Genomic DNA, 14,884 nt, shown 5'->3' with positions numbered 1-14,884 from the left:
CGATGCGCGTAATAAAAGATCGTGCGATTCTATTATATGTCGAATGCTGCACTTTAACTTTTAACATATTGATACACGAATCAAATATCATCTTTTCAGTGTAATCGACACTGTGTACTTGTGTCAATAGATAAAGCTATGCAGAACAAAATTATGCGTTGTATTAACAGCATTAGTTAACAGCATTAAATTAACAAGATTATTTTCAATTAGATTTCCGTTAGCTAATACTGTTACTATAACATCATTTGTTTCCCGTATATTTTTGAAAATATTGTCTATTGTCTATTATTTTCAGGATATTAAATATTGTCACTTTGCAAATAATGTTTTACGTTGTTCAATAATTAACCAAAAATATATAAGCATATATAAGCATTGCTTATATACATATTGCAGTCAATTATAATCTTGTAATTTTCGTCAAGAAATAATTACGGGCAGAAACCCGTTATTGGCGAAGCCGATTGAAAACAATTGAGGCAACTTACGAAATCGTTTGTATATATTCGACAAACACGCGGTCGGGAAACTATAATGTAAATTCACAACAGCTGCTCCGTAAATATGTTTACAAATACAAAAGTTTCGGAATTCTTGATTGGACATCAAATATAATACCACATTTCAAAATAGATATTAGGTATCTCAGAAATACGTATGCCGTTGCACTAAACTCGTCGACACAAGTCTCCTCGTTCTAAGAGCATACATTATTTTTACTGATAAACATATTAGTTGTAGAAGAGTGACGCAGTCGAGTTTAAATCACGCACAACGCTTCGCAACAATTTATCATAAGTACACGTTGTTCTCTTATCGGAACCGCAGGAAAGAAAGAAAAAACTCGTTCGTAACTCACTCACGGGCCGTGCCTGCTGTCCATTAGTCCCAAATGGCTAAATAAACGAACAGTAACGTCGCCAAAAATGGAGCTAACTAAAGCCGATCGGAATTAAAACACTCCGGGAGCTCAACCTAATTAGCTCCGGTGATCATTACGACGTAGCAACGTTGCACAAAAGCTATCGGAGACTTACGTGAATGCACGTCCTCGGCGCGGCACGCGAACTCACCGGTTTGTCGGCGATACGAGTTGCGCGAGATACCGTCGGGAATCGGAATCCCACGAACGACAACGATTTGTCCCATTAGCATAGCTTCGCGTCGTTATCAATTTGTCGATCGATCGTGCACTCGAAATCGCACGCTCGCGACCCGTTTCTACTGTGATATATATATATTTTTTTTATTTCGACCATTACGTCGCGCGACCTATGTTCTATAGCCTTTAGCGGCGGTATAGCGACTCTACACACATGCGAAACTTCTCCGTTCAATACGTGAGAGAGGCTTCTCTCTATCCTTGTAACAGCTTTAACTTTTTTTTCCATGCAAATCGTATCGGAACAACGTGCGAACTTGCGGAGATTCGGAATAGAATAAATTTGAAATATGCGGGATTTTCGGATTAACGTAGCACCGTTCGTAAGATTATAAAAATACATTTACATAACGAAAAAAATTCATAAGCTAAAAATTTTATATTTGTATCTATTATATTTCATATTTTTATATAGTTATACATTTTCCGATAATTACGTGAAATAAAGATGTATTCAGTTCTGTTAATAAATGATAACGCTTTTATTTGAGCATTTCTTCATTATACTTACCTTACTGACAATGTACGTACAATTTCTTAGGGGGGAGGGGCGGCAAACGACGAAAAAAACCCTTAGTTTTTACGTGGCTCGATTGAATGACAATATATTGGGTATCGCATCACCATCAGTCGAGTCATGACAAACCACGTTACGTGCACTTATGCAACCGACCGCGAATCTTGATAATAGCCTGTACACAGGCCGATACGAATATAATTGCTCAATTATCTCGAACAAAACTCTCTTACATTATTTGCATTGCAGCATGACTTTGTCGCTTGTTACGTGCGCGGCTCTCTCATTCATAACGATATATCGATTCCACGGAGCGTCGAGCAAACGTTGAAAATTAACAGAGGACAGTGAAACATGTATATTACGTTAATTCCCAGCGTTCGCGAAATCATTAGGTATTCGCGGCGTGAACTAACGCTCGATTTTGTTTGTGAACGAGACAGCGTGCCAAAAGCGTAATCGCACGAGAAGGGAAACACCGAGAGCGTCAATAAAGCGGCGAGAGAATTTCGCGAGGACGAGCGCGACGGCATGGCAGCCGGGCACACGTCGCTCCTTCTGTCATCGCTGTCATTATTGTCATTAATGCCATCCTGGGAAAGAATGCCATGGAAGATTGATTCGCGCGGCAAGAGAGCGCGGCGGAGCGTCTTCTGCAAATGTCTTGGCTATTCTAAATACCAGAAAAAGGTCATGTTCGCGGTAAGCATTGGGTTCTGGCGCTTGGCGCGCAGCCCCGTATAATACTGCAACATTGTCGGTCAGATAAACTAGGCTCGTACTTTCACGCGATGAGTGCTCGAATGCGCGCGCGCGCGCGCGAGCCGGTCTTTTTCCCGCCTCGCACACAGATTTCGCTCTCAAACGAAACAAAGAAAGCGAACGTTATAGCAACCAGGAAGTGGATCTCCCCTTCGCCTCGCGGCGACGGCGGCGGCGGCGGCTCCACTCGCTTCGCTTTCGATATTAAGAGAGAAAGAGACTTGATAATTTCATTTGACACACGAGGATACGATATGTATGTGAATGTTAATCCTTAATCCTGCTACGGCGATCTTTTATTATGCAACTATTGCGTCGAATCGACGTGACTTTTGATTTGTAACGGTGTCTCGAAGATCAAAATCTATAATTGAAATCGTGTAACTGAGAAATTTTATTTACTCAATTTTAGAAAGTTCAATTATATTTCATATAATACATTATTAAACACTTAAAAGAATTTTCTCTCTTTCAAGATTAAAAAGAACAAATGCGTTTCTGTTCGCGCGCTGTTATTGACATGGTCCGTTTTTAAAAAAATGTTGTGGATTTGATTCGAGTTTTTGAATGGGAGGTAAATATCGCGAATCTGGAAGTAAGAGAATAATGCCGCACGTTCCAGAGCGTGCTACAATGGTACATTGTGACTGACTGATGCCTATATAATCCTCTTTTATTCGCATTCCGCACTGTTTCAAACGCAATTCTTCCTAGCTGCTTAGATTTATCATTAAAAAGAAGTGTAATTCGACATTTTATGCGACGCATTAAAAGCATATCAAAGAGAGAAATAATGAGTAGAAAATACAGAATGGAAAATACTGGAGATTATGCAAAAAGTTAAATTCCGCGAGACCAAACAATAATGAGTATGACAAAAAGTTTTTTTAACTTATTTGTAACGTTTTCTATAATGCCACGTGTTACATCTGACCTCTTTTTTAAATCATAAATTTAATTATACTTTAATAAATTGTTAAGGAATATTTAAGTAATAAAAACCAGTGCAAAATGATAATGGTAATAAATGACTTAATAATTATATATGTTGATGATTAATTTTGATCGGACAATAGTTCGAAGGCCAAGTTCCCTTAGTCCGAAGTTTACATTTCATTGGTGCAAAAAAGACACGATTATAATTGACAGATTTTAGTGGTTCAATATTTGCTCACCGATCGCGGTATTTAAAAAGAATTTTTTTTGTAATTGCGTAACAAACGCGCTTGTGATGCTTGTGATAACCGACTTATATCTGGTTCAATAGACCCCTTTATGATTTTTTATATAACGTTCCCTCATAAAGCTTCGGAATTTTCTCGATTTTACTTTTCGTTTGTTCTTACGCTACGAGCTGACGTTTGTCTGCCAACAGAAACAATCTAATGCGAGTGAATGTTCCTGTGGAGCCAATCGCGGGTCGTGCCTGCGTGAAATATCTCCGGCTCTATCGGCGAGTAAGATACGGGACATAAAACTAACGCGAGATCCGAGCGCGCGTTCGCCATTTCCATATAATCCGATATAATAAAATCGATCCCGACTGGTTTTATAAAATCGTTTCATAAACCACGATTGTAAAATTGTAGACGTCGAAAAAGCGAGAAACAATTATTTATGATTAGACGGAATTAAGAAACATCAACAACTTACTTAATACTTTCACTGCCGTTTAACGTTTGCACAACGACTGTTTTTGTCACCGGTGATACGTTGGCAAGCGTGAAAGCGTTAAATAATATCACGATGCCATTTTCACGCTTCCAAAAATGTTTAACGCGGAATGGATACATGCGTTGACAAATGTTGAAATGCTTGCGTAGAACAGGATTTTTTAATTAATCGCCGCTGTTTTATTTAAATGTGTAAACATTCTATAAATTTGCCAAGTTACGTAATATGCATAAATTTATACATGTATTTATAACTTTAGATAAATAACACGGAGTAATTATGTCGATGAGAATTCAATAACAGTATCCTTGTGTAACAGTATCCAGTATTATACATTTTAAATTTATACATGTAATATTAATTTACATTAAATTTGTAAATTTAATTCGTGCATTAAATTTGTGGTGTTTTTCCAGTAAAAAATATAAAGAATCGAATAAGCGGCATCGAGCAGTCGAAACAAATCGGATCTGCTCGTTAACGTTACATTTATCACGACGATCATGTAATAATTTTCGAGAGATTTGACATTTACGTTGTATCCTCGCGAGAGGTTAATAGCTTCTCGGGACTCGTTGACTCGTAAGAGTAGTTAATGAGTGGCGTGCACGCAGAGTCAACACTCGATGAGTATAGGTGCGTTTCACCTGCGAATGAGAGTGCGAAGTGTAGAACAATGTCGTCCGTCGTGTCGAAACGGTATTTTCTCATTAAGTCACGATGGGTTTTATAAAGACGTCGCGAATTTGTCGTCAAGCTTAGATTAGTTCTCTCCTTACGGGGATCGAGTAAAGGAAAAACAGAGTATCGCGATAAAGAGTGCGCCGCGGACGGACAGAGTCAGCGCATCCACGACGTTTTACGCAACCACGCGATGCCACGCCGGGATTTAATTATCGCACTCGCGATTAATCATCGGCGCTGTTATCGAAATAATAACTCTACGGTCTATGAGTTGCGCGCGGAGATTTTTCAATAATGCACGAAGAGACAATGTTAACGCAGCAGTTATAGCGCCAATTCGCGCCACGTCAGTACGAATAAACTCGTTTTATATAACCCGACGAGGATCACTTTTCGCGACGGACACTCCGCTGCATAATGGACGTAATCGCGTATCTATAATAGGCAACGCGCCGACTTATTTGCGGACGCGCGCGAGCGGGGTTCCGCCTACAAATCCGCTCGAAAACGATACGGGGGAAAGAGGTTTTATCACTTGGCCGCGTCCCGTGGTCCATTTCTTCGCGCCTATCTCCGTCGCCATTTATTTATTATCATCACGGTCGGCACGCTGCGAGCTGAGATTACGGTTGCGGCGCTGCGCGATACTCCGTACAGCACCAAAGAAACGAGGGTTTGGAGCGGATAAATATAGCTCTCCGATACACCTCTTCATGCATAAGGTACAATGGGATGTAAGAACGTGAGTGAGAAACCTGATAAAGAATCCGACCACATCAAAAGACATATATCGGTGCGCAACCCGCGTATATATTTGTATATACTCCTCTTGTATTTTATTTCAATGCGTGACGTCGAAACATATTTCCACGCCATTCGATATAAATAGAATTTATTCGATTATTTTACCAATATACTTGCCATACAAAATAAATTGCATAAAAAGAATAACACGCTCCCGAATTTGACAATTAATTTGGCGATAATTTCAGCTCAGGAAATTGTAAACACTTTTTTCAGTCTTCCGCGTATATGCTACTATACCTTATTCGAAGATATTCTACAACGGCAAAAGATATACGTCAAGTTTTTTATCGCACTTCAGATAAGAGCCGATATTCTTTGTTCCTAGAGTTCTCACTCGATCACGCTTAAGCAATGAGCGAGAGTAAAAATGGATCTCGGCGATTCGACGTTCTCCGAGCGTCCGAGCTGTTGAGAACGCGCGAATCATTGCACTCTCACCGCCTCGCGATACGAATTCAATCGCTATATACGTTTGTAACGAGCAAATAAATGGGCAATGGATATCCGTACAATAGAATTGAATCCGTAGGCAAAAGAGCCCATATAGCGTTCTTGAAATTTTTCAATATATATATAAAGCGATGTATATTCTTATTATACATATGCTAAATACAAGGTAAAAATGTGAAACAGAGCACGAGATCTCTCCTTCCCCATAAGCTTCTCAAACGGAACATTGTCATTTAAAATAGATGATTCTTTCCAGATGTTATACAGCATTTTGTTGTTACGTTTGCAAATTTAGTAACATTAAGATACTACAACGAATGTTTATTTTTCAGCTCCATTAAGATTGGCAAGACGCGGATTATTAATTAAACATTTATACGCTAACTTTTGATGAGTCTAATGTGAATGACACAATGCCCAATTACATCAGTATTACTAAATAGTTCTGCAATATTTTTGCAAACAATTTTTCAGCTAAAATTTTCCTCATAATGCATACGTACACGGTAAAAAATAATGTATATAAATAACAGCATTAGTGTAATTGGAAATAATCTTGTTAATTTAATACGTTAATATTTTTGTTTTAGTAAAACAAATAATTGTTTCATTAATATTGTTATCGTATTAACGGGATTTCCAATTAGATGTATAATGCAATATTATTTTTTTCCGTGTATATTCAAAGATTTATATCTTTGCTTTTAGCAGTATCTGTTAATTTTCAAGCTTTTTGCTTACAAAAATCGTATGTAGGATTAACAGATAAAACGTGAGTAAAGATAACAAAACTGATAAATCCATCATATAACGATCAGTGCATTCCCGTGTACAGATTAAATCTTTATAGGTTTAATTTAAGCAAGAGTGACCGACCTTTGATCAATAAAACAGATGACCGAGACAGGTATCAAATGCCTGACAACATCGTTGAGGAAGTTCAGCTCGAGTCGACGTCACGCCGCTAAACCGGACACTGACAAATGAAGCTCCGCTGCACATATGTATAATAAAAGGATCGCGCCTATCAGTGTGTTACAAAAATAGCAATGATAAGAACAACATCATTGTTTTACGTCGTTGTTGACGTCAACAACTCATAACTACGATAAACGAACGAATTACATATATGATATTCAATATCAAAATGTATAATACAGGAATTACATCGAACCAAAGTACAAAATAAAAGGCATGCTTATTAATTGACTTTATAAATGCGTTGACTACGTTCTTCGCTGAGCAGAAGTTTACACGCCATTTCTGAGGCTCTACGAAAAAGTCGATTCAGCGAAAAGTTAATTTTCGGAGTTACCCATCTAATCGGACGTTCGCGTTACGATCGCATTATTCCTTTCGCATTCCGAGTCGCGCGACTTTCACGATGAGCGACCATAGATCGGCGTCGCCATCCGCGGGTAGTACGACCTCGCGGATCCACCGATGTGGGACACCTCGATAAGAATATACGCGGAGGGCCTTGACAGAGACGCGACCGCTCCTCCTACGAGTGGCCAAGCGAGAGAACGCGATCTCTCTGATGGGCTCGGCGTCTTTCCGCGCGGTCGGCCGCCTGCCCTGGCTCGGCCCGATCGAAACGAATTTCCCAGACGCTCGAGCGGTCTCGCGCGCGGATTTCAACAGCGAGGGGAACGCGCTGCAATCGTGCAATGCGCGCGCGCGCGCTTCGTGACGCAACCCGCGACGCTTGCGAAATAACCGTAAAATAGATGCAGAAAGGGACAGTAACACTTTAACGACGCGCCGCGCAAGCAGGTGAGAGCGCGAACGCCGCTTTTGATCCGTCGAAGAATTTCTGTTCATCTCGGCGGGAAAGAGGCGCGGGGCTCTCTTCTCGGACCGCAACGTGATTTTAAACAATTCCCGGCGAATTCAAAGGGAATCTGTTCTCGGAGGAATATTTTCAGAGTTAATTATGCGAACGCTTAAGCGTGCGAAAAGATTTCGTAAAATTAGGTTTCTATTTTACACGTTATGGTTTTTCATTTTATTTTAATAACTGAAAAAAGGAGCAAAATAAAGCAATATCTGTTGCTTATAATACGCTTTATGGATTCAAAAGAAAAATAGATAAAGCCTTCCGTCACGTCGCACGACGAGAAAAAAATAACGCGGACAGAGCGGGAAAAGGAAGAGAAAAAACTACGCGACCGAGGAGAAAACGCAGCATACGCGAAGCAACGCTCACGCACTCGATTTGCCAATCATAACGAGATCGGTTATTGCTCAGTGCTGGTACAAGCGTTTCCACGTGCATACCACGTCCTGGTACGTGCCGGCAAACCTTGAAAACCGGCCACACGTTCCTTTTGCAGGGCTAAACCGGAGCGTTCTCGGCATTTAAAGCGCGGTGACGTCGAGAGAACGAAGCGGACTGTGATCGGCGAAACGTCGCTTGGCGCGGTTCGCGCGGCGACGTTTATCGATCAGCTCGCAACGCTCCACTTCTCTGCGAATCTTACTGCAAAGCTACGAACCGCCGCGCACCGGCCGTACAAAAGGCTACGAAGACCGTTAAACGAGCACGACTTCTACGACTTCTACATTCAACATCTAAGTTCTGCATAGTATACATTTTTAACCGACTTCCTATTCACGATTGATAATTTTATTTAAATGCAGATATATCTGGGAAATCGTTGCGTCTTTAACTTAGGGTTGTACTTCTCAAATTGGTTATCTCGAGTCATATGAGCCGATTGGTGAATTTCAAGTAGCTCTTAATTTCATGTATTATACCTTACGCAATATATCGCTTTATAATATGTAATTTCGCGGGATTTATTACGTTACACATATGTATATTATGTATTACACCCTTTAACGTACGCCAACATTTCGCTACGGCGGACACCGTAATAATATACGCTATGAGTAGTGGCACGCTGTGTTTATATTAATACATTCAATATTACACATATCCGGACGTATATAATCGAGTATCCTTCGTTGAAGTCAATAGTAGAAAAGTTGTAGAGAAAAGTTAATAGGAATATCTGTACATTATCAGTAATAACACTTTTAAAATTTTGTAAGTATAATATATCTTGATAACTTGAACCGCTATATTACGCCATATTTTTGTATAGTTACAAATTGCAACAATATAACTTTAATACTCGCCCGCCGTCATTCTTATTGCCGTCAAGGCAAAGTCGATTTCAGCTTCGCAAAAGAACATTCTCACTTCTGCCTTTCCACATAATTCTGGAGCTGGCTTCCACCGACTGTACCACGCTGCACGCTCCAATTCTGCGTTACGGAAAGAAAAAGAAGAAAAAAAGAAGAAATGCATAAATGCGAGGAGGAGACATGTTTTACACGCGTGAGACACGTGATCGTCGTCGATGGCGAAATCGTGACGGTTAAAAGAAAAATAACCGGACATCAAGGCCGGGTAGAGAGTTGATCGAGAAAGAAGATATAAGATGGAAGGCGCGAAGTGACAGGAGCGGAACGAAGAGAGGGAAAGAGGGAGAGAGAGAGAGAGAGAGAGAGAGAGAGAGAGAGAGAGAGAGAGAGAGAGAGAGAGAGAGAGAGAGAGAGAGAGAGAGAGAGAGAGAGGAAGAAAAAGAAAGAGAGAGAGAGGAAGAAAGGGACCGAAGGAGAAAATATATTTGCGGTAACGCAATTCAGCCTGACCACTTTCGGGGCCGTTTCTCGCCACGCCCGACATTCGCCGGCCTCTAATTGGCCGCACGACGAAGTCAGAGCGCCCGAGGTAAAGTCTTTCGCCCGCCGTATTTAGACGAACATTAATTACGCACTTTTACCTTAGACGGCCGTCACCTGTTTCGAACGCCCGTGGACACGCACGGCTTTACGTCTTACTTCGGCGCGGGCGCTCCAAATATACAGGGTGTCTCGGACCATAGAGCGTTGCATTGCAGATTTGTCGATTTAGAGACGGAAAGACTCAACAGTGAATCGCCGATTGTGCAAATTTTAAATGAGCGTAAATTTCTGTCGAGTTAAATTGACGTTTATTGACGCATTTATGCAAATTTATGCAAATGACATCAGTTTTCGCAAATTAAATTCATTTCAGGCAACGAATCATAATTATCTTTATATCTTTTCCATTTCATTATGAGATATAATCTACAGAGTAGGAGAAATTAAGATATTTTCTTTCAACAAACGACCTTCGTCAACTTGATTTACCAGTTTTGAACACCTTTCGATTAAGTAGTTACTATTTAACCTCGACATTTTGGAATCATTCCAAGAATCTATCGTAACAAAATTATACGATGATGTAGATATGAGCCACTCATCAAGCCTACACATAGACTCATCGAGTGTACAAGTATAACGAGATGAAACGTCAAAAGACAATAGTTCGAAAAGCCCTAGCTTTCTGCCGCTCCTGAAGATTGATTTCCGCTATGTTCGCTACAGCCGAAGTGAAAATGTCTGCCGGAACTGATCGCGAAAGCCATGTATATTTGCTCTCAATTATTAGCACGACTACAATTGCTGTAGCTAATTTTCTCTCAAGCTTCATTAACGTGAACGATCCATGAAAGATACTAAGTATCTCGCTGGTATACATCACGATTATATACGCATTGATCGAATAGAATTATATTAAAAGGTGAATCTAATTACGGTAAAAAAATTGCCTTTCAGTAAAAAAAAAAAGACTATAACTGCTTCATGGCAGTCAGAAAAGGCAGTCAGGATCTTTTAACAGCAGAGTAAGCTATAACAAGTAAAATAAATAAATAGACGAGATTTTTTAAATCAACGCTTACGCTAGAAAATATTCAAACTAAACTTATCAGGATAGACTTGAAAAAAATAAAATCTTTTGAAGGATATAATATTGAATATCACAGTATTCTATTTCGCATTTGATCCTAAGGATCGCGTGTTGCATGATTAATTAATACCATACCATGAATGTTAATTATGGTGTGACGCAATTTGCGTGCATGAATGCTTCTATATCTTGAGTAGAGTTTGGATCGCATGCGACGTATAGATAAGGAATTTAGCTGTAAATGCCAAGTAAAATAAAGATTATGTAGAAGCATATAATATTTATACCAAGATTGCGCCAATTATCGTAAAAATATTATCGTAATAACATAAACGGTTAAAGGTCTATTATAAAATTAGGCGGTTGGTTAAACATCGTCCCGTCATAAACCTCTCGATAAAAATATCTCGCGCGCGCGAATATTTATCAGCAAAAATTATACTCGATGTCAACAGCAATATTCTTCATAATTATTTTACAACTACGCTAGGCGGTACTTAATAACCGCATTTATATTGCGTAACAAACGATTCTAACTTTAGTTCTTCAGTTAATATGGCGCAGAAAATAATTCGAATATAAAGACTATAATCTTTTCCGATAAGACGTACGTTATACGTATCATATAATACACGTTTATATATCTCTATATCATAATGAATATTTTCATCGATGGAAACTTAATTGGGTCAATTAATCTAATTAATGACCCAATTAAACATCGTAAACGTTCAAACTTTTTAAGGCAATAGGATTAATGACAGAACGTCACTGTTATTATTTCATTAATCTGCATATATTATATTAACTCAAGGTTTTAGCACAATTTGTGAAAGTATTTTGTTCGAACCGGATACGGCGACGCCTTGTTTTATTCGAGTAACGCATGGAGGCAATCATCCCGTTGGTGCACTAAGAAGAGAGGATCAGAAAATAAAGTTTTGAGCGATAAAAAATAACAAGGGACACGACAGGCGACAGAGGCGGAGCAACGGATATAAAACGGATATAAAACAAGAAGGCGTGGTTGACCGAATAGTGGTTCGCAAAGGAGCGAACAAAAAGCCAACGGGAACGAATGAGAATGTGTGGCGATACCGCACTTTGTGCGAATAATGAAAGAAAATAAATATCAACGAAATATATGCGTATATGTATAATGATACTCGTATCCGCACTTGACCCAATGGACAGCGAACGCGTGATATTCGACCATGGAAAATAAAAGGGAGATCGTCGCAGATGTGACGCATTAAACGCCGTGTAACATCGCGGGAATAAAAGAAAAACGTTGCGATCGTAAACAAGAAGCGTGCAAGGTGTACGCGCCTTATTCCATTAATAACATTCGATCGCGGGCAAGATAAAGAAAATGCCGCAATGCGCGACATTGTATGTCCGGCGAGTAATGCATCAAAACGGACGTCGATAGGTGCCAATGATAAATATGCGCGCGTGTTGCTCCGGGACAATCGCCAGAGATCGATCTTCCGTCCACTTGGAATTGACAAGCTCCCATAAACAAAAATTTAATTGGCATTTTCACCATTTCCGAATGTGCAATCTTAAATAGCTCGATAATTAAGCTTTAGGTGAAAAATCTGTGAGAACAGGCTTCGGAGGTAATAAATCAACGTTAAGTTGTTCAGCCGTCCTTTGCCTGAGGAGGCAAAAAGAGGCCGTTCTGCAAAAACGCGTCGGTCAACGTAACTTGAGCGCGGTGCACTCGCACCGATAAAACACTCGACTCGTATACGTGAGAATGAGAAGACGCGAACCAGTTTATACGAAGTCATGCGAAATCAAGGAAAAAAAAACATGAGAGCGCGCGAGAGTGACGAAAGAAGAATGCAAAATTAGGCAACGCGTTCGATTTGCAAATGCACGCGGCAACGTGTTGTTGCTCAATACGAATATTGATAATTATTTCATAATATTTTCCATTATTTATAATATTTCGTAATATTATTTTATTATCCGTATCGTAATTCTTAAAGTAATAAATAAAGGAAATAAAGGAGGGATATATATTCCGTTGTAATAAATTTTGGTAACGTACTTATATCCTTCATTTACTTTTACTTCCGAGATTCTCGCCTACTAAATATAAAAGTGCGTATTTAAAACTACGAGTGCTTATTGCGTTTATTTGCCATCGTAATTTGGCAATGACGGCGAATAACGGAGTAATTTTTCACGATGCCGAAGGGCGCACTTGACTCGTCGCCGCCCACATTGTATAGCGATTACGAACGATAAGGAGGAAGAAGAAAGACAGAAGAACGGCGAGGAAAGATGATCGAGGAAGAAGAAAGAGAACGGTGGGCGGGAGGATATTACGCTTTCACGATGGAACGCATGTAAGTGTACATTTTAATGTCAAGGAAGACGTGCGCACGCGCGCCCGTTTTGCAACAATGCGAACGTGGGCTTACCACGGTAAATACACAGTAGCGAATACGTCTTACTCACAACGCACGCTGAAACGACCTAGAAAAAATTAACCCTTTATAACCCCGTCGTTCTATATCTCATCCTACTTTCGTCGAAGTCGCCAGTTCGGCGGTCTCGTTCATCGTATCTTATTAATATAATGTCCGACATATAAATTTTTTTTGTAAGTAATTAATGCAACAGAGTCAATTTGATTCGGTTAATTAAAATACCGTTTTTGTTTCTGGCAAACCGGAGTTCTCAGTTTCGAAGATATATTACGTGTTTTGCTAGACTTTCCGGTTAGTTCGCGTTTAAACAGGAATTTAATGTGCGCATATTGAATGCCGGAGTAATCTTAAGAATTTAAAACAATTTGGTTTACAGTTTACCAGTTATGTTACATACATAGCTATCTAAATTTGCAAAATTCGAATCCAACGAGGTCACGTATGAATTTTTATCGGGCTACGCATTTACTATAACCGTCTCCTTACTCAACGACCGCTCAATCATACGAATTCCGAAACCTGACCTTCAACAAGCCGAACGATATCTCGTGTACAAGTTGTTTGGAATTATCGAAATAAAAGGTAAACACAGGGGGGAACGATCAAAGACGACAGGATTATGTGTCGAAATTAATTTAATACTTGCGACTGGAATGTCTGCGAATTCCCGGGACTTGTCCAATTAATAATCCACGCGACACGATAAAATTTTATTACTTAAAGGCAATAAATCTCAATATTTAATAAGAATTATTCGCCAGTGATGAAATAATAATTTGGTTATACCAATGTTGTGATATACTAATAAAACTTGCCAGTCAGGCCGTTTAACTATACCAAATCTCAATATATTGGTCCAACTTTACTCAACGTTTTCTTTCCCACATTAAGATTCGGCCATGTCCCTCCAACGTTAAATCAATTTCGATTTTAATAGGTATTTCATTCATCTTGTGAAAGAGATTGTTGGAATATTTGCTTATTAACTTACAGTGGCGCATATTCGCGCGAATTTAAATATGGGACGAAGGTATTCGCGAGGATAATAAAAGCGATGACATCCAGTCACGGGGAATCGGCACATGTTGCAAATAGAGCCGTTGCACAATCGCAGCTATCGCGGCTGATATTTTTCGAGAAACATAACTTATTACGCCTACGTCAATATATAGCCGCGCGGCGCGGCGTAGCAACAAACGGACATCTCGTACCATTGTTTGGCGTAATATAATCGGCCGTTCTGGAACACTCGCCGTGAGCATTGTCGCCTGCCGAGTCGGATTTATTAAGCTTAATATGCAGGAGAAAGGTTATGCGCGCCGGCGCATGGCTGATCTATTAATAATGATGAATAACGGGTGTTGGAATTATGAATAAGAGAAACGCGGGGAAGATGCTGCGGCTACTGAATCTCGGTCGCGAACGAGACGTGAAATGATATGTATGCGTGTATGTGTAAGAAAGACGATACGTAAAGGCGCCCCAGATTTCCCTTTCTCTTCTTCTTTAACCAAAATCCGATCTGGATTTGTATTCGATTTTAATAAAATTTTAATGTTTTCATAATTAGCTATTTTAGACAACTGAAAAAAACG

General features: G+C 39.6%; 1 protein-coding gene and 1 long non-coding RNA gene across 4 annotated transcripts in view; one reads left to right on the top strand and one right to left on the bottom strand.

Moving 5' to 3' along the window:
- LOC143900533 (terminal nucleotidyltransferase 5C) overlaps positions 1–14,884 on the bottom strand; it is a 117,437-nt gene that overhangs the window by 39,401 nt on the left and 63,152 nt on the right. Inside the window, exon 1 of one of the 3 annotated variants that reach the window (XM_077411990.1) lies at positions 6,936–7,027. The exons of the other annotated variants lie outside the window; for them this stretch is intronic. The gene's annotated coding sequence lies outside the window, so the exon portion shown is untranslated. Of the gene's footprint in view, positions 1–6,935; positions 7,028–14,884 lie in introns of those variants that run through there. 3 annotated transcript variants of the gene reach the window in all.
- Positions 5,085–7,269, top strand: LOC143900539 (uncharacterized). The gene is made up of 2 exons (XR_013257813.1): positions 5,085–5,524; positions 6,954–7,269. It is a non-coding gene; the product is annotated as an uncharacterized LOC143900539 (long non-coding RNA).

This window comes from Temnothorax americanus, unplaced genomic scaffold (assembly GCF_048541705.1).
Source record: "Temnothorax americanus isolate GAGA-0224 unplaced genomic scaffold, ASM4854170v1 Scaffold3, whole genome shotgun sequence".
Lineage (NCBI taxonomy): Eukaryota > Metazoa > Arthropoda > Insecta > Hymenoptera > Formicidae > Temnothorax > Temnothorax americanus.
This window is presented reverse-complemented; position numbering and strand designations above follow the sequence as displayed.